Raw genomic sequence first — 23,562 nt, 5'->3', positions numbered from 1 at the left:
TTTGCCAGTGTGGTAGTCCATGGCTTCTCTCCTGTATGAATCGTCACGTATTATGGTAAATTGCTCTTCCGAAAGAAGGCCTTTGGACATTGTGAGCATCCACACGGCTTTGCTCCACCATGAGAGAGAAAGTACTGCACAACTACTTTTATGCGTCCAGGAGTGAACGATCATTATATATATATATATATATATATATATATATATATATATATATATATATATATATATATATATATATATATATATATATATATATATATATATCATACTATTCGCCATTTCCCGCGTTAGTGAGGTATCGTTAAGAACAGAGGACTGAGCCTTTGAGGGAATATCCTCACCTGGCCCCCTTCTCTATTCCTTCTTTTGGAAAATTAAATAAAAAAAACGAGAGGGGAGGATTTCCAGCCCCCCGCTCCCATTATATATATATATTTTATTTATTCTTATTTATTTTGCTTTGTCGCTGTCTCTCGCGTTTGCGAGGTAGCGCAAGGAAACAGACGAAAGAAATGGCCCAACCCACCCCCATACACATGTATATACATACACGTCCCCACACGCAAATATACATACCCATACATCGGAAATCCTCCCCTCCTTGTATTAACTTTCTAAAATGGGAAACAGAAGAAGGAGTCACGCGGGGAGTGATCATCCTCCTCGAAGGCTCAGAGTGGGGTGCCTAAATGTGTGTGGATGTAACCAAGATGTGAAAAAAGGAGAGATAGGTAGTATGTTTGAGGAAAGGAACCTGGATGTTTTGGCTCTGAGTGAAACGAAGCTCAAGGGTAAAGGGGAGGAGTGGTTTGGAAATGTCTGGGGAGTGAAGTCAGGGGTTAGTGAGAGGACAAGAGCAAGGGAAGGAGTAGCAATACTCCTGAAACAGGAGTTGTGGGAGTATGTGATAGAATGTAAGAAAGTAAATTCTCGATTAATATGGGTAAAATTGAAAGTTGATGGAGAGAGGTGGGTGATTATTGGTGCATATGCACCTGGGCATGAGAAGAAAGATCATGAGAGGCAAGTGTTTTGGGAGCAGCTAAATGAGTGTGTTAGCGGTTTTGATGCACGAGACCGGGTTATAGTGATGGGTGATTTGAATGCAAAGGTGAGTAATGTGGCAGTTGAGGGAATAATTGGTATGCATGGGGTGTTCAGTGTTGTAAATGGAAATGGTGAAGAGCTTGTAGATTTATGTGCTGAAAAAGGACTGATGATTGGGAATACCTGGTTTAAAAAGCGAGATATACATAAGTATACTTATGTAAGTAGGAGAGATGGCCAGAGAGCGTTATTGGATTACGTGTTAATTGACAGGCGTGCGAAAGAGAGACTTTTGGATGTTAATGTGCTGAGAGGTGCAACTGGAGGGATGTCTGATCATTATCTTGTGGAGGCTAAGGTGAAGATTAGTATGGGTTTTCAGAAAAGAGGAGTGAATGTTGGGGTGAAGAAGGTGGTGAGAGTAAGTGAGCTTGGGAAGGAGACCTGTGTGGGGAAGTACCAGGAGAGACTGTGTACAGAATGGAAAAAGGTGAGAACAATGGAAGTAAGGGGAGTGGGGGAGGAATGGGATGTATTTAGGGAATCAGTGATGGATTGCGCAAAAGATGCTTGTGGCATGAGAAGAGTGGGAGGTGGGCTGTTTAGAAAGGGTAGTGAGTGGTGGGATGAAGAAGTAAGAGTATTAGTGAAAGAGAAGAGAGAGGCATTTGGACGATTTTTGCAGGGAAAAAATGCAATTGAGTGGGAGAAGTATAAAAGAAAGAGACAGGAGGTCAAGAGAAAGGTGCAAGAGGTGAAAAAAAGGGCAAATGAGAGTTGGGGTGAGAGACTATCAGTAAATTTTAGGGAGAATAAAAAGATGTTCTGGAAGGAGGTAAATAGGGTGCGTAAGACAAGGGAGCAAATGGGAACTTCAGTGAAGGGCGTAAATGGGGAGGTGATAACAAGTAGCGGTGATGTGAGAAGGAGATGGAATGAGTATTTTGAAGGTTTGTTGAATGTGTCTGATGACAGAGTGGCAGATATAGGGTGTTTTGGTCGAGGTGGTGTGCAAAGTGAGAGGGTTAGGGAAAATGATTTGGTAAACAGAGAAGAGGTAGTAAAAGCTTTGCGGAAGATGAAAGCCGGCAAGGCAGCAGGTTTGGATGGTATTGCAGTGGAATTTATTAAGAAAGGGGGTGACTGTATTGTTGACTGGTTGGTAAGGTTATTTAATGTATGTATGACTCATGGTGAGGTGCCTGAGGATTGGCGGAATGCGTGCATAGTGCCATTGTACAAAGGCAAAGGGGATAAGAGTGAGTGCTCAAATTACAGAGGTATAAGTTTGTTGAGTATTCCTGGTAAATTATATGGGAGGGTATTGATTGAGAGGGTGAAGGCATGTACAGAGCATCAGATTGGGGAAGAGCAGTGCGGTTTCAGAAGTGGTAGAGGATGTGTGGATCAGGTGTTTGCTTTGAAGAATGTATGTGAGAAATACTTAGAAAAGCAAATGGATTTGTATGTAGCATTTATGGATCTGGAGAAGGCATATGATAGAGTTGATAGAGATGCTCTGTGGAAGGTATTAAGAATATATGGTGTGGGAGGCAAGTTGTTAGAAGCAGTGAAAAGTTTTTATCGAGGATGTAAGGCATGTGTACGTGTAGGAAGAGAGGAAAGTGATTGGTTCTCAGTGAATGTAGGTTTGCGGCAGGGGTGTGTGATGTCTCCATGGTTGTTTAATTTGTTTATGGATGGGGTTGTAAGGGAGGTAAATGCAAGAGTCCTGGAAAGAGGGGCAAGTATGAAGTCTGTTGGGGATGAGAGAGCTTGGGAAGTGAGTCAGTTGTTGTTCGCTGATGATACAGCGCTGGTGGCTGATTCATGTGAGAAACTGCAGAAGCTGGTGACTGAGTTTGGTAAAGTGTGTGGAAGAAGAAAGTTGAGAGTAAATGTGAATAAGAGCAAGGTTATTAGGTACAGTAGGGGTGAGGGTCAAGTCAATTGGGAGGTGAGTTTGAATGGAGAAAAACTGGAGGAAGTGAAGTGTTTTAGATATCTGGGAGTGGATCTGTCAGCGGATGGAACCATGGAAGCGGAAGTGGATCATAGGGTGGGGGAGGGGGCGAAAATTTTGGGAGCCTTGAAAAATGTGTGGAAGTCGAGAACATTATCTCGGAAAGCAAAAATGGGTATGTTTGAGGGAATAGTGGTTCCAACAATGTTGTATGGTTGCGAGGCGTGGGCTATGGATAGAGATGTGCGCAGGAGGATGGATGTGCTGGAAATGAGATGTTTGAGGACAATGTGTGGTGTGAGGTGGTTTGATCGAGTAAGTAACGTAAGGGTAAGAGAGATGTGTGGAAATAAAAAGAGCGTGGTTGAGAGAGCAGAAGAGGGTGTTTTGAAATGGTTTGGGCACATGGAGAGAATGAGTGAGGAGAGATTGACCAAGAGGATATATGTGTCGGAGGTGGAGGGAACGAGGAGAAGAGGGAGACCAAATTGGAGGTGGAAAGATGGAGTGAAAAAGATTTTGTGTGATCGGGGCCTGAACATGCAGGAGGGTGAAAGGAGGGCAAGAAATAGAGTGAATTGGAGTCATGTGGTATACAGGGGTTGACGTGCTGTCAGTGGATTGAAGCAAGGCATGTGAAGCGTCTGGGGTAAACCATGGAAAGCTGTGTAGGTATGTATATTTGCGTGTGTGGACGTGTGTATGTACATGTGTATGGGGGGGGGGGGGGTTGGGCCATTTCTTTCGTCTGTTTCCTTGCGCTACCTCGCAAACGCGGGAGACAGCGACAAAGTATAAAAAAAAAAAAAAAAAAAAAAAAAACATCTCAATGTACACATATATATACACACACAGACATATACATATATACACATGCACACAATTCACACTGTCTGCCTTTATTCATTCCCATCGCCACCTCGCCACTCATGGAATACCATCCCCCTCCCCCATCATGTGTGCGCGTTAGCGCTAGGAAAAGACAACAAAGGCCCCATTCGTTCACACTTAGTCTAGCTGTCATGCAATAATGCCCTAAACCACAGCTCCCTTTCCACATCCAGGCCCCACAGAACTTTCCATGGTTTACCCCAGACGCTTCACATGCCCTGATTCAATCCATTGACAGCACGTCGACCCCGGTATACCACATCGATCCAATTCACTCTATTCCTTGCCCGCCTTTCACCCTCCTGCATGTTCAGGCCCCGATCACTCAAAATCTTTTTCACTCCGTCTTTCCACCTCCAATTTGGTCTCCCATTTCTCCTCGTTCCCTCCACCTCCGACACATATATCCTCTTGGTCAATCTTTCCTCACTCATTCTCTCCATGTGCCCAAACCATTTCAAAACACCCTCTTCTGCTCTCTCAGCCACGCTCTTGTTATTTCCACACATCTCTCTTACCCTTACATTACTTACTCGATCAAACCACCTCACACCACATATTGTCCTCAAACATCTCATTTCCAGCACATCCACCCTCCTGCGCACTCCTCTATCCATAGCCCACGCCTCGCAACCATACAACATTGTTGGAACCACTATTCCTTCAGACATACCCATTTTTGCTTTCCGAGATAATGTTCTCGACTTCCACACATTCTTCAAGGCTCCCAGGATTTTCGCCCCCTCCCCACCCTATGATTCACTTCCGCTTCCATGGTTCCATCCGATGCCAGATCCACTCCCAGATATCTAAAACACTTTAATATATATATATATATATATATATATATATATATATATATATATATATATATATATATATATATATATATATATATATTCTTTTCTTTTCTTTCATACTATTCGCCATTTCCCGCGATAGCGAGGTAGCGTTAAGAACAGAGGACTGGGCCTTTGAGGGAATATCCTCACCTGGCCCCCTTCTCTGTTCCTTCTTTTGGGGAAAAAAAAGATGGTGATTGTACATATACCATGAGAAGATTCGGACAATCACGGTGGCATCACACACCCTTGACACTCTCCCACATCTGCATAAGTACTTTCTCTCACACGCAGGACGTCTTTCATCAAGATCTAAGGGATATTCGAGAGCTTTCCAGTTATTATGGTTACTCTCATCATTATCAGGTGCGAGACTTGATTCAAGACGAGCTACAGAAGACATCTTAGTATCTATTGCAAGTCTTCTAAGTGATTAAAGTTAATGTAAGGAAACACACTCCACTCTCCTCACACCGTCCATTATCGTCTGCTGGTTTGCTCGGCCTGCGGACATATAATCATCGTCTTCTGTCGTGAATAAAACCAACAAACAAGGAAATGAATTGAACGTGTTTAGGATGATTCATTTTTTCATAGTTTACTCAACACACACACACACACACACACACACACACACACACACATCCACGTTAAAGCCCCCACTACACTAGAGTTACACACGGGCCGCCCTGTGCCAGTAATGGCACCCCGAGCACACACACACACACACACACACACACACACACACACACACACACACACACACAGATGTCTTCGGTATACTTTAATATTCACGTTTCATTGATCAGAAGTAATTATATTCTGTTATTGTAGATGATCTTTGATGAAGGAGTACGTTCAACCGATACTTCTAGAATTCACCCACACCAGCAGCAGACCCCAGTGCAGTATAGCTGGTGAGGATATTCATGTTGGAGGGGTTCTGACGAACGATTTAAGGCTCCCTTAAAAATATAGTTTTCCTTAAGAACAGACGAGTAAACGTTTTCTTTACTTATGTTGCTACGTGATGGGGTGCGGATAATAATCTCAGCACCTACAACGCTACTCGATCTTTTATCTAAGACATACCGACAGTGTTCAGACCGCACCTTCAAACAAAGGAAAGACCCCTCACTAGCCATTAACTTACCAATTTTGTAAAAAGAAAAGAAAATAGAAAAAAAAGCTTAGTGGTATTTCTAATGTGAATTTATAGATAACTTAATTTTCAAGTTTTTAAAAACGTTCTTCAGACTCATGCCATACTTAGCAATAGCTAATTAAGGGTCAGGCAATCTTGATGGTATTAAGGCTATTGTATCGTTCCATGTCCACCAGCTCAAGTATGGAGACGTGATCATATTGGATGTAAGATCATTCTAAGGCTGTCCTTACATTTGCCAGCGTCCAGGGACATTATCACCAATAGTCGTACCCAGTTTATTTCATTAAGATTATTAATCATCAATTTTACCACGTAATACACTTGTTTATTTCATGGGATAAAAGTAACATGTGGTAAGACATCATGGGTTACCAGTAACATATGGGAAGACGTCATGGGTTACCAGTAACATATGGGAAGACATCATGGGTTACCAGTAACATATGGGAAGACAAAGTAAACTAAACAGCATACTGGAAATTGTCCAGGGAAAAATTTTCCACCAATTGGGCCACAAAATCTTGACGTCATTATGTTTACGATGATTCATATCATAGGATATGCACAGACGACAGGTGGTACCCACCCGCCAAAGGTACAATCGTCTTGGTCTTGGGACAATGAGTGACAACGATACAGTAAACCAAGAACTCAGTGGCTGTCACATTCCCTCATCTGAACCAGGTTTCTCTCTCTCTTCTGTTTGTGACCCATGTAGACGTGAGTAACCACAGTGTACAAAAAAGAAAGGTCAGCATCTGTAAAGATAGTGATATCTGGGGGCACAAGAGTCTCGGGGACCTGAATGCCATGAAAGGAAAAAGAGTGGATGTGCTGGAAATCAAATTGACATCCGAGGGAGGTATATGGAGTGAGGCAAGTTGATTGTGTTGAGAAATTACATCATCAGACAGAGGCGAGGCAGTGAACGTAGCCTGGCTGAGACGGTGAACCAGAGTGCACTGACACGATTCTGTGTCGTATCAAAGAGGATGTGCGACAGAGACGATCTATCTCTCAGAAGCAGAGGGAGAAAGAGGGAGGTGGGGGAACAGAGGATGTAGAAGGAGGGTTTTTTTGGGGGGTAATGAGTCCTCAGCTTTCAGGATAGCCCGAGGCGTGTACTGGGTAGTATATGGAGCATGGGTGTGGATGGCAGGCTCTGGTTTTGATAAACTGTGCCTGACTGATACACTGGATGTGTGCGAATGAAGCCATGGTTTGTGTGTGAGTACAAATACACCAGCTCTCACCCATGCCTGGGAACAAGGGCAAATCACAGCTCAAGACGAGTCTACTACGGTGGCGCGTACTACAGAACCAGTGCAGCGCTGTGAGTGCAGCTTACCTGGCTAGTGAGAGAGTACATCTTAGCCAGCCAGCCAGTGAGGGAGTACATCTTAGCCAGCCAGCCAATGAGGGAGTACAGCTTAGCCAGCCAGCCAGTGAGGGAGTACAGCTTAGCCAGCCAGCCAGTGAGGGAGTACATCTTAGCCAGCCAGCCAGTGAGGGAGTACAGCTTAGCCAGCCAGTGAGGGAGTACAGCGTAGCCAGCCAGCCAGTGAGGGAGTACAGCTTAGCCAGCCAGCCAGTGAGGGAGTACAGCTTAGCCAGCCAGCCAGTGAGGGAGTACAGCTTAGCCAGCCAGTGGAGCAAGTAGGGGTAAAGGGATGAGGTAGATTTCGTTATCGTGGTAGATAACGTAGTTTGGGTTATCTAGTTATCAAGATGCAATATAGTGTTACTGCAATATAGTCACTGTTCTGTAGTGTTACTGGCTTATAGTGTCACTTCCTCTGGTACTGTCCCATAGAGTTACTACATCTGGTGTTACTTCCACCTGCACTAGCGTCTCCTCAGTGTTACTGTCCCCTGTGTTGTGTCACACCTTTTAATGTCCCCGGCACTGATGTCCTCTCCACCCAGTGTCACTAAATGCTCCTGCTGTTCCTAGTGTTACTCTCCCTGATGTGAACATCCCAGGTGTTACTGCTGCCTTTTGATCGTTATTTGTGTTACTTTTCCTGAAACTTGTGTCTGTAGTGTTCCCTTCTGTTACATCCTTCGCTGTCATCGTCCCAGGATGCTTAAGGGCCTGTTGTACCTGTGTTAGAATATATAAGTCATTTATTGAAGAATAACCTCCCCAGTGAACAACCCTTGCAGTGGGTGATCCTCATTGGATGAGTCTGCTGTTGTGTCCGACACAAGTGTGTCTGCTGGTGTCTGCTGCTGCTGCTGCTGCTGGCGTTGACACAAGAGATGTCTGTCGCCTGGGTCTGCTGCCTGTGTTTGCTTATATACTACTGACGCAGGAGGACGCAGGATGTAACTAATTAATTAGTGTAGAAAAAAAACCTATCATAACAGGAGCATTGAACAGAAGTCTTTGAAATTTGCCGCCTTAATGATCAGTAAATATCCAATTATCTCCCGCGACCACGACGGTACGACCCTGAGGCACGACGGTACGACCCTGGAGCACGACGGTACGACCTTGGAGCACGACGGTACGACCCTGGAGCACGACGGTACGATCCTGGAGCACGACGGTACGACCCTGGAGCACGACGGTACGACCCTGGAGCACGACGGTAAGACCGTAGAGCGCGACGGTACGACCCTGGAGCACGACGGTACGACCCTAGAGCACGACGGTACGACCCTGGAGCACGACGGTACGACCCTGGAGCGCGACGGTACGACCCTAGAGCGCGACGGTACGACCCTGGAGCACGACGGTACGACCCTAGAGCGCGATGGTACGACCCTGGAGCACAACGGTACGACCCTGGAGCACGACGGTACGACCCTGGAGCACGACGGGACGACCCTGGAGCACGACGGTACGACCCTGGAGCACGACGGTACGACCCTGGAGCACGACAGTACGACCCTGGAGCACGACGGTACGACCCTGGAGCACGACGGTACGACCCTGGAGCACGACGGTGCGACACTGGAACACGACGGTGCGACACTGGAACACGACGGTGCGACCCTGGAGCACGACGGTACGACCCTGGAGCACGACGGTACGACCCTGGAGCACGACGGGTACGACCCTGGAGCACGACGGTACGATCCTGGAGCACGACGGTACGAACCTGGAGCACGACGGTACGACCCTGGAGCACGACGGTACGACCCTGGAGCACGACGGTACGACCCTGGAGCACGACGGTACGATCCTGGAGTACGACGGTACGACCCTGGAGCACGACCGTACGATCCTGGAGCACGACGGTACGACCCTGGAGCACGACGGTACGACCCTGGAGCACGACGGTACGACCCTGGAGCACGACGGTACGACCCTGGAGCACGACGGTACGACACTGGAACACGACGGTGCGACACTAAGTTATGATAGACAGTCATTTGACCTGATCCTTCCAGGTCAAGTCATAGGCTAGGTCATCATACCCAGGGTTCATGCCATGGTGCTCAAGGGCCGTACCGTCGTGCTCAAGGGTCGTACCATCGTGCTCAAGGGCCGTACCGTCGTGCTCAAGGGCCGTACCGTCATGCTCAAGGGCCGTACCGTCGTGCTCAAGGGCCGTACCGTCATGCTTAAGGGCCGTACCGTCGTGCTCAAGGGCCGTACCGTCGTGCTCAAGGGCCGTACCGTCGTGCTCAATGGCCGTACCGTCATGCTCAATGGCCGTACACTTAGGATCAAATGATCAAGTGGTCGATAACACAATGCTTTAACAAATAGAGAACACCTGTGCAGGAATGTTGTGCCTTCATACGTGTCTCAGGGGTCTGGGATCTGCCCACTAGCCTTACCTCAGGGGTCTGGGACCTGCCCACTAGCCTTACCTCAGGGGTCTGGGGCCTGCACACTAGCCTTACCTCAGGGGTCTGGGACCTGCCCACTAGCCTTACCTCAGGGATCTGGGACCTGCCCACTAGCCTTACCTCAGGGGTCTGGGACCTGCACACTAGCCTTACCTCAGGGGTCTGGGACCTGCACACTAGCCTTACCTCAGGGGTCTGGGACCTGCCCACTAGCCTTACCTCAGGGGTCTGGGACCTGTCCACTAGCCTTACCTCAGGGGTCTGGGACCTGCACACTTGCCTTAACTCAGGGGCCTGGGACCTGCCCACTAGCCTTACCTCAGGGGTCTGGGACCTGCCCACTCGCCTTACCTCAGGGGTCTGGGACCTGTCCACTAGCCTTACCTCAGGGGTCTGGGACCTGCCCACTAGCCTTACCTCAGTGGCCTGGGACCTGCACACTTGCCTTAACTCAGGGGTCTGGGACCTGCACACTTGCCTTAACTCAGGGGCCTGGGACCTGCCCACTAGCCTTACCTCAGGGGTCTGGGACCTGCCCACTCGCCTTACCTCAGGGGTCTGGGACCTGTCCACTAGCCTTACCTCAGGGGTCTGGGACCTGCACACTAGCCTTGCCTCAAGGGTCTGGGACCTGCACACTAGCCTTACCTCAAGGGTCTGGGACCTGCACACTAGCCTTACCTCAGGGGTCTGGGACCTGCACACTAGCCTTACCTCAGGGGTGCGGGACCTGCCCACTAGCCTTACCTCAGGGGCCTGGGACCTGCACACTTGCCTTAACTCAGGGGTCTGGGACCTACACACTAGCCTTACCTCAGGGGTCTGGGACCTGCACACAAAACAGTAAAAACCATAAGGGAATTACAGTAATTCCACAAACACAGTAATTATTAAAACGGTGACAGAAAAACTAGGAGGTTACTGTAATCAATCTTGTGTGTGTGTGTGTGTGTGTGTGTGGTGGTCAGAGCGTGCTGGCTACGTTCCTTCGTCAGTGTGATTAGTATGTGTGTGTGTGTGTGTGAGTGCGCACGGTACAGCCGAGGTGCCCCTGGCTGGCTGGAGATAAGGTACGTACCATGACTCGTGTTGCTCCCCCCACCCACCCTGGAGGGGAAGTGGGGCACTGCGCAGGTACACATGACATTCCTCCTGACGCAGGTACACATGACGTTCCTCCTGACGCAGGTACACATGACGTTCCTCCTAACGCAGGTACACATGACGTTCCTCCTGACGCAGGTACACATGACGTTCCTCCTGACGCAGGTACACATGACGTTCCTCCTGACGCAGATACACATGACGTTCCTCCTGATGCACAACACATGACGTTCCTCCTGACGCAGGTACACATGACGTTCCTCCTGACGCAGGTACACATGACGTTCCTCCTGACGCAGGTACACATGACGTTCCTCCTAACGCAGGTACACATGACGTTCCTCCTGACGCAGGTACACATGACGTTCCTCCTGACGCAAGTACACATGACGTTCCTCCTGACGCAGGCACACATGACGTTCCTCCTGACACAACCACACATAACGTTCCTCCTGATAAATACACACAATAGATTCCTCAGGACGTTGGGTTCGTATAGTCTCCGTGTCATACTAGCATTACAGTCGTGTAGACACCAGACCATTATGGCTACACCACACATGCAGGTATGATGTAACCTGTTTGACTACTGGCTCAGGTGCTGCCTCTCATCTATATGGCACCTGCCCGGTTCACCTTAACACCTTCATTACAACGATAACATCCTCTCAGGACGACGATTTTGGACCCTGAACAGTAGGGAGACTTGGGTCGTCGTACTCAAGGGGTTAGATTGTTGTGCTCAAGGGGTTAGATTGTCGTACTCAAGGGGTTAGATCGTCTTACTCAAGGGGTTAGATTCTCGTACTCAAGGGGTTAGATCGTCGTACTCATGGGGTTAGATTGTTATACTCAAGGGGTTAGATCGTCGTACTCAAGGGGTTAGATCGTCGTACTCAAGGGTTAGATCGTCGTACTCAAGGGGTTAGATTCTCGTACTCAAGGGGTTAGATTGTTGTACTCAAGGAGTTAGATCGTCGTACTCAAGGGGTTAGATCATCGTACTCAAGGGGTTAGATCGTCGTACTCAAAGGGTTAGCTCGTCGTACTCAAGGGGTTATATCGTCGTACTCAAGGGGTTAGATCGTCGTACTCAAGGGGTTAGATCGTCGTACTCAAGGGGTTAGTTTGTTGTACTCAAGGGGTTAGATCGTCGTACTCAAGGGGTTAGATCGTCGTACTCAAGGGGTTAGATTGTCGTACTCAAGGGGTTAGATTGTCGTACTCAAGGGGTTAGATCGTCGTACTCAAGGGGTTAGATTGTTGTACTCAAGGGGTTAGATTGTCGTACTCAAGGGGTTAGATTGTCGTACTCAAGGGGTTAGATTGTCGTACTCAAGGGGTTAGATTGTCGTACTCAAGGGGTTAGATTGTCGTACTCAAGGGGTTAGATCGTCGTACTCAAGGGGTTAGATTGTCGTACTCAAGGGGTTAGATTGTCGTACTCAAGGGGTTAGATTGTCGTACTCAAGGGGTTAGATCGTCGTACTCAAGGGGTTAGATTGTCGTACTCAAGGGGTTAGATTGTCGTACTCAAGGGGTTAGATTGTCGTACTCAAGGGGTTAGATTGTCGTACTCAAGGGGTTAGATTGCCGTACTCAAGGGGTTAGATTGTCGTACTCAAGGGGATAGATTGTCGTACTCAAGGGGTTAGATCGTCGTATTCAAGGGGTTAGATCGTCGTACTGAAGGGGTTAGAATGTCGCACTCAAGGGGTTAGATTGTCGTACTCAAGGGGTTAGATTGTCGTACTCAAGGGGTTAAGCCGACATACTCAAGGCCCATCACGTCATCACGCTCCAAAGAGAAGGCATGACAGTATAACACTCCACACAACCCTCTCGTCGGCGTTGGTCACGAAGTGGCTAACGTACTGGGCTCACAGCTCGTAACGATCATGTGGAATCTATCCTTCCATATACTCTACCCTCAAAAGAATAACAGTGGAACGTATTCTTAAGGTCTGTATCACTCAACAGCAGACATCCATGTAAGAAAACGCACTGTAAAGTCTACCGGAGAATGAAGTTTGATTCATCAAGAGTATGAGGAAGATAACTTCAAACTTCCCTAACCCAACCACTTACTGAGATTTGAAAACGTTGTTCCTTCGTCTTCAAAGTCTTGCCTCCTCATTAGTGTCCCACACCACGTTAAGAACTGCCAAGTTTCTCTCTCCTCAGGCACCGCTGAGTGCAGTTGATTTTTCATACTCTACAAAGTCGAGAGTGAACATTCTCCCTCAGCATTTAGCTCTTACGATAGTCGCAAAGACTCTCAGACCAACACGGGAACAGCCACATCCAAATGTGTAACGTCTAATTCATGATGGGTATAACCCCTTTTTTTTTTTCACTACTTCTGACTTGCCCTGTCTATATTGAAGGCACTGAAGGAACTCCTCATAGAAGCAGTCCCCTGGGTCTTCCGTTATACCCCTGCTGCAAACTTGCATTCCTCTTACGTATTTCAGTGGTATCATTATCCTTCTGTGGTGTATGACTGGAAAGTTCAGGCCAGTGAGACGGTAACAGTTTGGTGTCGTAGGTAGGACGGATTACCTGAGGCTACAGGGTCAGGTCAAAGGCCAGGTTATGACACCTTATGGGTCATGCCATCGTGGTGAAAGTCGATGGCTTGAAGGGATTTGAGGTGGTTGCCAGAGACAGTGGGACACACGCATCAACACAGTCACAAGAGATCTTGCTCTTGTGACTCTGGTACTTGCCAGACCTTCAAGGTCCTGACCCCACCAGGACTCACGGCAGAGAGCAACAACTAACACTCATCATATATTGTGTAGTTCTATGATGCGTCAAGAGGCCATTGGATCACGTCAGTGGTCCACAACGTGAAGGATACATGTACTCAGTGAAACAATCGTCAAAAGTGAGAATTAGAAATTTGTAGCTGTTGTTCAGAGTCTGTGAGCTCAGCTAGAGCGAGAGACACCACTGGTCCAGCAGGAGTGTCACAGAGAACTAAGGTCAGACCCGCCCTTTATATCACAGGATCTATATACATACTAGTCTCCGTGTCCAATGGAGACGACGACAAGATAACTCATCGTGAATGAAAACAAATGTGATAGATATTTGTGAATCTCTCTTACTAACCAGCGTTTAGGAATAACATGGAAGACTGGAGATTATTCTTTGCCAGCAACACCAGCAATGTTCATTTCGGTTGTGTATGTGGCTGTGGTCCCATGTTTACATTCACGAGGTTTTTATTACAGATATTTCTATGCACCATTCCTCCCTCCCTCCCTCCTTCCCTCTCATCTGGCATCAACCATGAAATTACAATAACCCAACAGCTTCTGATGAGAAAACTCTTAATCAAACAATATAATCCAACAAGTAAACGGAAACTTAAAAGAGACACTGCAAAGCCACGTACACATGTATGAAAACTCTTCTTTATACCGTAATTGTTTTAATGATATTATTCTTTGACTGTCTATGCAAGCCATACCGTGTTGATCCTATATGTATAATGTTGAGGTGTTGACCTTCTCCTGTGTTGCAGGGACGGCCAGCGGTGGGAGGCAGGAGCGCCTGGACCAGCAGCACCAGCCCAGCGTCAATAGTTCCCGCCACTGGTTCACATCTGTGAGTGTCAGGTGCAGCACATCCGCGTTTCAGAGTCAGGCAGCAGCAGGTGGCACGGGGAGTACAGCAGCAGGTGGCACTAGGTCCACCAGGACACAGCTGTGGAAGATCCTGGAAGAAGTAAGGTGCCTCATACACCCAAGCGGCCAACATTCACACCTACTCATCGACGCGGGAAAGGATCTCGAAATAACGTACACAAGATCGCCCCAACGCACACCAGTTGATCTGACTGATGCAGTATCATATGAAACGATAAGTTTCGTCAGTATTTCCTTACAGGTGCTGGTGGTCATTTAACCCTCGGCAACGTGACTAGCAACACAGAGACAAGGAAGGCTCAAAGATTTTATGAATCACAGGACGAACCCTGGTCCCTGGGACGCATCACAGAGGGGTGGTCTTCCTTCCCACAGCTACGCACGGCGACTCACTTGGAACCCGAGGGAAGTGTGAGTGATACACCAAAAAAATCACACATTGTCGCGGTCCAGGCCACACCCTGACCCATCATCCTGCCTACGTCCGAATCAAGAAACACTTTAGCGAGCCACCGCAACACATGCAGCCCTAAGACTCCGAGACTAACTATCCACATCGCGATTCTAGTACAATCCTCCGCCCAAGCTAAGTATAAACCAGAATCACTCATACGTTCGCAGATCACAGAGACTCCTCATATATGTGAAGACCTTCCGTCCACTCACTCCTGTCTGAGTCACGCTGGAGTGACAATAGTCCTCCGAACGTGCAATCTCTTCGGGAAGATAAGCTCGAATACCCTGAAGCTGAGGAGGATCGAGCAGAAATATTATCGCCTGAGCCTCACGTTCCTCACCAGGGTCCAGAAACACGCTCATCGAACTGCACTTCTTCAGGTCGTGAGGCCCGACAAGAAGATTACTCGTGACACAATCACCAAAGGACGTGAGTGGCTAGAACTACTGAAGGGGCAGATCCACTGACCCTTAGAGCATAACTCTGGCAAACAGAGATTAGCAGGTCCCAACAGTCACGAGAACCAGTCCTGATAAGCCGATACTTCACGTCTCTACTGCCACAAGGAACAGCCTTACCGCCACAGTCACCAGGTCGTGAAGGTCTACATCAAGAGCGTTACTCATCACAAAAGATCAACAAGCTGTGACAGTCACCTAGTCGTTGGTGACGAACCCCCGTCCGTTCACCAGGTAGGAAACACACCTCACCAGGCCACCGACCACTGAGACGTCTGCAACACCTGCCAACAGCGAACCAGACCAGACCACAGGTGAGGCAGACACCTCCTTCCTGGTGTGGGTCTCTCCCGCCATCAGTGTTGATGTTCCTTCCTCTGTTAACAGTGTTTCGTCCCTCACTGTCAGCTGTCTCCCTCCCAACACCAACATTGTCTCACCTCACCTCCACCATTCTCAACCGTCAGACACAAACATTGTATCATCTCTCACCACCAAGACAGCCTCACGTTTCGCCACCAGCGCTGCTTCACTTACTATCGCCAACACTCCCTAACTCTCTACTTCTAACCATGCCTCACACCTCACCACCAACACTGCTTCACTCACTCCTCACCAACACTGCCTCACTCCTCGCCACCCACACTGCCTCACTCACTACCACCGACACTCCATCACCCTCCACTACCAACCTTGCCTCATTCCTCACCAACACTGCCTCACTCCTCCCTACCACTGCCTCACTCCTCACCACCAGCACAGTACCAGTGCTCCTGGTCCAATGCTGGAGTGGAGCCCTCTCCAAGTGGGTATCGTGCTTCACCCTCCCTCTTCCAGTGAACCTAATGATCTGACACAGGAGGCCAGACCCTCAGCTAACAAGGCTATAATGAGGTCTTTAAGTCCTCGAGCGGACTACAAGTAATGCCCTTGAGCAAGGCGGCATGACACACGGCGACACGCACCCATGAGCAAGGCGGTACGAGCCTCAGCATGGTCTTTGACCTTACCCTTAAGGCTCAGATCAAAGGGCCAGTCCAGACTGGCCCACAGGTCGTACCGTCGTGTTGAAGTCTCGTGCCGTCGTGTGCGTGTTGTACAACCTGTTCTAAAGACCTGTTGCGATTATACGTTCGGGTGACACTTCCTCCCCACGGCCCTGCTCGGCGATGGTGTACACTCCTGCCTGCCTTGAGCAAGGACAACAACAACAACAACCCCCCCTAACTGACGGTCAGGCCAGCCAGTGTATACCTCGGCATGGTGAGGACTGGACGGAGTCTGTTCGTTGGTGTTGGAACTGAACAACTTCATGAATGATTTACAACTCATTCCTCACTATTATCACCTACCGATTCCCCAGTCTTAGTTCTCTCTCTCTCTCTCTCTCTCTCTCTCTCTCTCTCTCTCTCTCTCTCTCTCTCTCTCTCTCTCTCTCTCTCTCTCCCCACCACAATACTTGACTGCCGTTTCCCGCGTTAGCGAGATAACGCCAGGAAGAGACGAAGAAAGGCCACATTCGCTCACATCCATGTGTCATAACGCATCGAAACCACAGCTTCACTGGGTTTTAACACACTGCAAAAGTTCCTCCAAGACTCATCCATTTAAAAAAGAAATAACTCGTAAGAAATATGAGTAACTGAATCTTGTGAAAGAGAATGATATGATCAGCTACGTGTATGAAGTCATTGTTTAAAGTCACTGGGATTACCATAAGGTAAGCGTGCATCGCCTCTCCTGTTTGCCACATGCATTATTTGTGTGTGTGTGATTACTGGTTGCATGTTACGGGAGAAAGTTCACCCTAAATACATGTATCATGTCTTTACACACACACACACACACACACACACACACTGTGATTATGCTTGCGTTCTTCAAATGACTTTATCCATTGTGTTACGTTAACAAGAGCGTGTGGAAGCCATCACATATTAAAAGCTACTCAATATATATGGCAGTAACAAGACGTGTGGAAACCATCAGATATTAAAACCTACTCAATATATATGGCAGAAAAGTTTAGAGACAGGTATAAAAGCAATGTACATGTCTTTTTTTTAGATATATATTCTGATAATTTCCCAAATGGCCAACAACGATGAAGTGTTTGCTCTCTTGTAAGCGTGAGTTGCTACGCGCCGCCTCTGACCCATGACAAAAAAAATATCTTCATAGGTACTTGTGGTGGTAGGGTAGTTTCTCTCTCTATCTCTCTCTCTCTCTCTCTCTCTCTCTCTCTCTCTCTCTCTCTCTCTCTCTGCGCCCCACCAGGTTTCCGCTCGGATTCAGAGGCAGCGCATTACCTTCAAAGTGACCAGGACAAAAATCCAATTTTTCGCACTGGATTGGTAATCATGGCGCGCCCGCCCCGCCCCGCCGCCCCGCTTGCCACTTGTCCCTCCTCCTGATCATAAAAGGAATGTTCATACTGAATACACAAAGCTCCCACACTTACAGCGTTGACTTTGCCATACTTAAAAGTGTTATCTTTCCATCTTGCTCGAAAGGTAGTTATCACATTTAAAGGATAGTTATCGTAAATACACAAAGCTCCTACACTTACAGCGTTGACTTTGCCATACTTAAAGTGTTCTCTTTCCATCTTGCTCAAAAGGTAGTTATCGCATTTAAAGGATAGTTATCGTACTTAAGACGTGTGTCATTCTTCTGAAACGATTTAGTCATCGTATGAGGCTGTTCTTACTCTCATACGATTAAGTTTGGAAGGCACAAGCGACAGATCTATTATGCTCGAGCGATAGATCTATCCTTGTGTTTATAAGGCCATGTTTTCTAATCACACACGTTACGTCTTACTTAGATTAGATATTATGAGTAATGTGTATATTAGGGATAAAGGTGTCGCGCCTGGGAGTCAATCTATCCACTTCAAAGACTTGTGATCGTGTTGAAGCCACCATTATCGTACACGAGCAAACTGATACCATACACAAACAATTGTTATCGTACACCAGCAACTGTTATCGTACACAAACAGCTGTTATGGTACACAAACAGCTGTTATCGTACACAAACAACTGTTATCGTACACAAACAGCTGTTATCGTACACAAACAGCTATTATCTTACACAGCTGTTATCGTACACAAACAGCTGTTATCATACACAAACCGCTGTTATCGTACACAAACAGCTTTTATGGTACTCAAACAGCTGTTATCGTACACAAACAGCTTTTATAGTACACAAACAGCTCTTATGGTACACAAACAGCTATTATGGTACACAAACAGCTGTTATGGTACACAAACAACTGCTATCTTACACACAGCTTTTATCGTACACAAACAGGTTATTGTACACGGCTGTTATCGTACCCAAACAGCTGTTGTACAAAAACAGCTGTTATACACAAACAGATGTTATCGTACACAAACATCTGTTATACACAAACATGTTATCGTACACAAACATCTGTTATCGTACACAAACAACTGTTGTCGTACACAAACATCTGTTATCGTACACAAACATGTTATCGTACACAAACAGCTGTTGTACACAAACAGCTGTTTCGTACACGTACACAAACAACTGTTATCGTACACAAACAGCTGTTATCATACACAAACAGCTGTTATCGGACACAAACAGCTGTTATCACACACAAACAGCTGTTATTATACGCAAACAGCTGTTGTCGTACACAAACAGCTGTTATCGTAGACAAACAACCGTTATCGTACACAAACAACTGTTCTAATACACAAACAGCTGTTATCGTACACAAACAACTGTTATCGTACATAAACAAGTGTTGTCGTATACAAGCTTCTGTTATCGTATACAAACAGCTGTTATCGTACACAAACAGCTGGTATCGTACACAAACAGCTGTTTTCGTACACAAACAGCTTTTATGGTACTCAAGCAGTTGTTGTCGTACACAAACAGCTTTTATGGTACACAAACAGCTATTATGGTACACAAACAGCTGTTTTGGTACGCAAACAGCTGTTATCGTACACAAACAACTGTTATCGTACACAAACAGCTGTTATCGTACACAACATCTGTTACTGTACACAGTTATTATCGTACGCAAACGGCTGTTATTGTACACAGCTGTTATCGTACCCAAACAGCTGTTATCTGTCCCTTCTCTTAGATAGTGAGACAGGAAGGGGGGGATTTCTACCGCCCTTCCAGTCTCTCATGACCAGCGTTATAAATCGCTAACCTCACCCACATGGAGCGATAACTTAATACACTGTGTCAAGGCTTTACCAACGTTGACAGCCATGTTGTCATTAAATCATGGAGGCACAAATGGAATGTTGGGGTTTAATTCACAGAGCAAGCACGACTTATCCTCTGCGACTCCAAACACTGAAATGTGCAAATTATAACCTTCCACAAATTATTACTCTGACATGAACGATCACCCAAGATAATGTGTATCCAATTTCACTAAGGATAACTATTGTATCTTTCTAAATGAATGTGTGTACGGACGGGAAATGACGAGTTTAAAGGAATGTCTGTAAAAAGGAGGCAATGATTTTGAAAAGTATTTTGGTCATTTCTATAAAGAGTAGAATTCATGACCCACCACACGTTGAACCTAGTACCATCATGACCCACCACACGTTGAACCTTGTACCATCATGACCTACCACACGTTGAACCTAGTACCATCATGACCCACCACACGTTGAACCTTGTACCATCATGACCTACCACACGTTGAACCTGGTACCATCATGACACACTAAACAGTTGAACGTGGTGCCATCATAACTCACCAAACAACTGAACTAGTGGCACCATAACCCACCACACAGTAGTGCGTGTTTTCGTCTTTATTAACTGTATTGATGTGATGATGTAACCCTCCACGCGTTCCGACACTCGGAGCAAATCCAGACCTGCAAATCTGAACGCGCCAGGCGTGTATGTGAACTACACGCGCACCTCCGGACGAGGTACACCTCAGACCATTGCACAGGCCTCTACCACAACTCCAACGCCATCCATACAACCGCGAGGTCTGGCGCTAATGGCGCGGCCAGCGTTCCCCCTGCCGATATAAGTGCATTTAACGACCCTAAATCTTGAGCTCTTGGTGTCGTTCTGAACAGCGTCGGTGTAACGGGTTCCCTCACAGTTTAATTATTCATAACGAGAGACTTGGAGCAGCCGTCCACACACGACAGTTAAGGCGCTTCGTGTGGGCATCGCTTGTTGCGGATACGTACGTGGTGACTCAGATATCACGATCCTTCCTATGAGCTGACGAAGTCGTCGACGAGTTGACCATTGCACCTTGTGTAGCGGTGAGTCCCACGTCTTCCCTCACAAGGGGGAGACCAAACTGGTGGTACATCCTGTAGTAACGTGAGCTGAACACTGGGTTGTATGTACAGATCTTACCCTGAACATCCACCATTTACTGTATACCTGACTGTTGTTATGTGTCTGTACGTAAAGTACTTTCGTCCCACCCATGACCCACCAGACGTGAGCACGTTCACTCCCAAGGTCCTCCTCCACTTTACATGTTGACTCGTGTCATTTGTGTATGCCAACATCGCCCTTCCTCACATTCGTGACCTTCTATTTGTCATTGGTCAGTTTTCTGAGGAATGGTATCGAAGGCTTTCTAGCACTTTACAAACACGACATCGATTCACTCGTCTTTCTTTCCAGACCGATGTTTACTCTTTTGTAGAAGGCCGTGGGGCTTTGGTGAGTACTGTCTATAGAATCACTATTGCCTCTAACTGCAGTTAAGTGCCTGCCGGAAACGGCCTAGTTTTCTATAATCTTTCCTCTGTCGCTAGTCGGCGAAACAGATTTGTCGATTAATATCCTGACACACATCTGTCCTACACATCATCATCCCTTATTCCGCTAGTATTCACGAGTCTTCCCTCATAGTTCTCAACATTCCCAGTTCTCAACATTCCCAGCTCTCACCACTCCCAGTTCTCAACATCTCCAGTTCTCAATATTCCCAGCTCTCACCACTCCCAGTTCTCAACATCTCCAGTTCTCAACATTCCCAGTTCTCAACATTTTCAGCTCTCACCATTCCCAGTTCTCAACATTCCCAGTTCTCACCATTCCCAGTTCTCAACATTCCCAGCTCTCAACATTCCCAGCTCTCAACATTCCCAGCTCTCAACATTCCCAGTTCTCAACATTCCCAGCTCTCAACATTCCCAGCTCTCAACATTCCCAGTTCTCAACATCTCCAGTTCTCAACATTCCCAGCTCTCAACATTCCCAGTTCTCAACATTCCCAGCTCTCAACATTCCCAGCTCTCAACATTCCCAGTTCTCAACATCTCCAGTTCTCAACATTCCCAGTTCTCAACATTCCCAGTTCTCACCATTCCCAGTTCTCAACATTCCCAGCTCTCAACATTCCCAGCTCTCAACATTCCCAGCTCTCAACATTCCCAGTTCTCAACATTCCCAGCTCTCAACATTCCCAGTTCTCAACATCTCCAGTTCTCAACATTCCCAGTTCTCAACATTCCCAGCTCTCAACATTCCCAGTTCTCAACATTCCCAGCTCTCAACATTCCCAGTTCTCAACATTCCCAGCTCTCAACATTCCCAGCTCTCAACATTCCCAGTTCTCAACATCTCCAGTTCTCAACATTCCCAGTTCTCAACATTCCCAGTTCTCACCATTCCCAGTTCTCAACATTCCCAGCTCTCAACATTCCCAGCTCTCAACATTCCCAGCTCTCAACATTCCCAGTTCTCAACATTCCCAGCTCTCAACATTCCCAGCTCTCAACATTCCCAGTTCTCAACATCTCCAGTTCTCAACATTCCCAGCTCTCAACATTCCCAGTTCTCAACATTCCCAGCTCTCAACATTCCCAGCTCTCAACATTCCCAGTTCTCAACATCTCCAGTTCTCAACATTCCCAGTTCTCAACATTCCCAGTTCTCACCATTCCCAGTTCTCAACATTCCCAGCTCTCAACATTCCCAGCTCTCAACATTCCCAGCTCTCAACATTCCCAGTTCTCAACATTCCCAGTTCTCAACATCCCCAGCTCTCAACATTCCTAGCGACCTGGTTAAGGTTTTTAGAACGCCTCTTGACTCAGAGACGCCATCCGGTCTCGGAGCCTGGTGCAGGTGTAGCTCTCGCATGAACTTTGGTTAGCTGTAACCACTTTTGACTCAGCGTCCCACACGCGATGACGCAGGCGAGACATTACAGCCAGTGGACAAACTTTTAAGTCTCTTACGTCCGAACTTGTAAAGTGAGTGCTTCCCAGGACGGCATCCACTTGCCAGTCCACTTACTGGGGCTGGGAAGTTCCGAAACTTCTATGGTAAATACAGTCTGAAAGTTTGTAATCATCTCGTGCCACACATGCAACCTCGTCTGTGCTACCATAGTTTCCTAAACAAGCATTATCAAATAGATTGGAGGCAATCCTTCCATTAACTGATTAACTCTCATTTTCTTTCGTTCGTCTCTGTTATTGTCAGTATAAATCATTCGTATCCATCTACTGTCTTTCTGACGCTGTCTGCATTACCTTTCCTGCTTTGCCCTCGCCTTCCCACACCTCCTGTGACACCATTCGTTACTTCTCCATCTCATAACTCTATCCTGACCCCCAGTGGGACCCAACCTTCCCACTCTTTCCCATCTTTCACTATAAAGTTCACAGTTTTTTTTATGTTTCAAATGTTGTAGACTTTCAAGTTATGCTGAGGAAACAGAATGTTGAAGGGGACGCTCTCCAGCACAGTGGGAGACGGCGTTTTGGGTATACACGCCCCAGACCATGACAGAAGCAACGTTAACTGAACACACACACACACACACACACACACACACACACAGAGGGAGCCAGTACGAGGCTGAACTGGGCTCTAATATAAACAATATCCCTGGATGATCAACCATCCCAGCTTCCATTTTGACGTGTCGAGAGTGAGGTCTGGTTAGCAATGGTTATGTGCCATGCTAAGGGGAGCCTAGTCAGTGCAGGTGTTGACCACGAGCACCAGACCAGTGCAGGTGTTGACCACGAACACCAGACCAGCGCCAGTGTTGATCACGACCACCAGACAAGTGCAAGTGTTGACCACGAGCACCAGATTAGTGCAGGTGTTGACCACGATCCCTAGACAAGTGCAGATGTTGATCACGAACACCAGACA

The 23,562-nt window shown here is 47.1% G+C and overlaps 1 protein-coding gene across 4 annotated transcripts in view; it reads left to right on the top strand.

The window, feature by feature from the left end:
* Positions 1-23,562, top strand: part of LOC139767120 (uncharacterized) — a 186,608-nt gene that overhangs the window by 146,784 nt on the left and 16,262 nt on the right. For 3 of the 4 annotated variants that reach the window (XM_071696126.1, XM_071696125.1, XM_071696128.1), the window contains one exon: positions 14,355-15,707. The gene's annotated coding sequence lies outside the window, so the exon portion shown is untranslated. Of the gene's footprint in view, positions 1-10,720; positions 10,789-14,354; positions 15,708-23,562 lie in introns of those variants that run through there. The other variant, XM_071696127.1, reaches the window with a different exon arrangement.

The sequence above is a fragment of the Panulirus ornatus genome, chromosome 59, assembly GCF_036320965.1.
Source record: "Panulirus ornatus isolate Po-2019 chromosome 59, ASM3632096v1, whole genome shotgun sequence".
In the NCBI taxonomy this organism is placed as follows: Eukaryota; Metazoa; Arthropoda; class Malacostraca; order Decapoda; family Palinuridae; genus Panulirus; species Panulirus ornatus.
The sequence above is the reverse complement of the archived record's forward strand: the minus strand, read 5'-3'. Positions and strand labels throughout refer to the sequence as shown.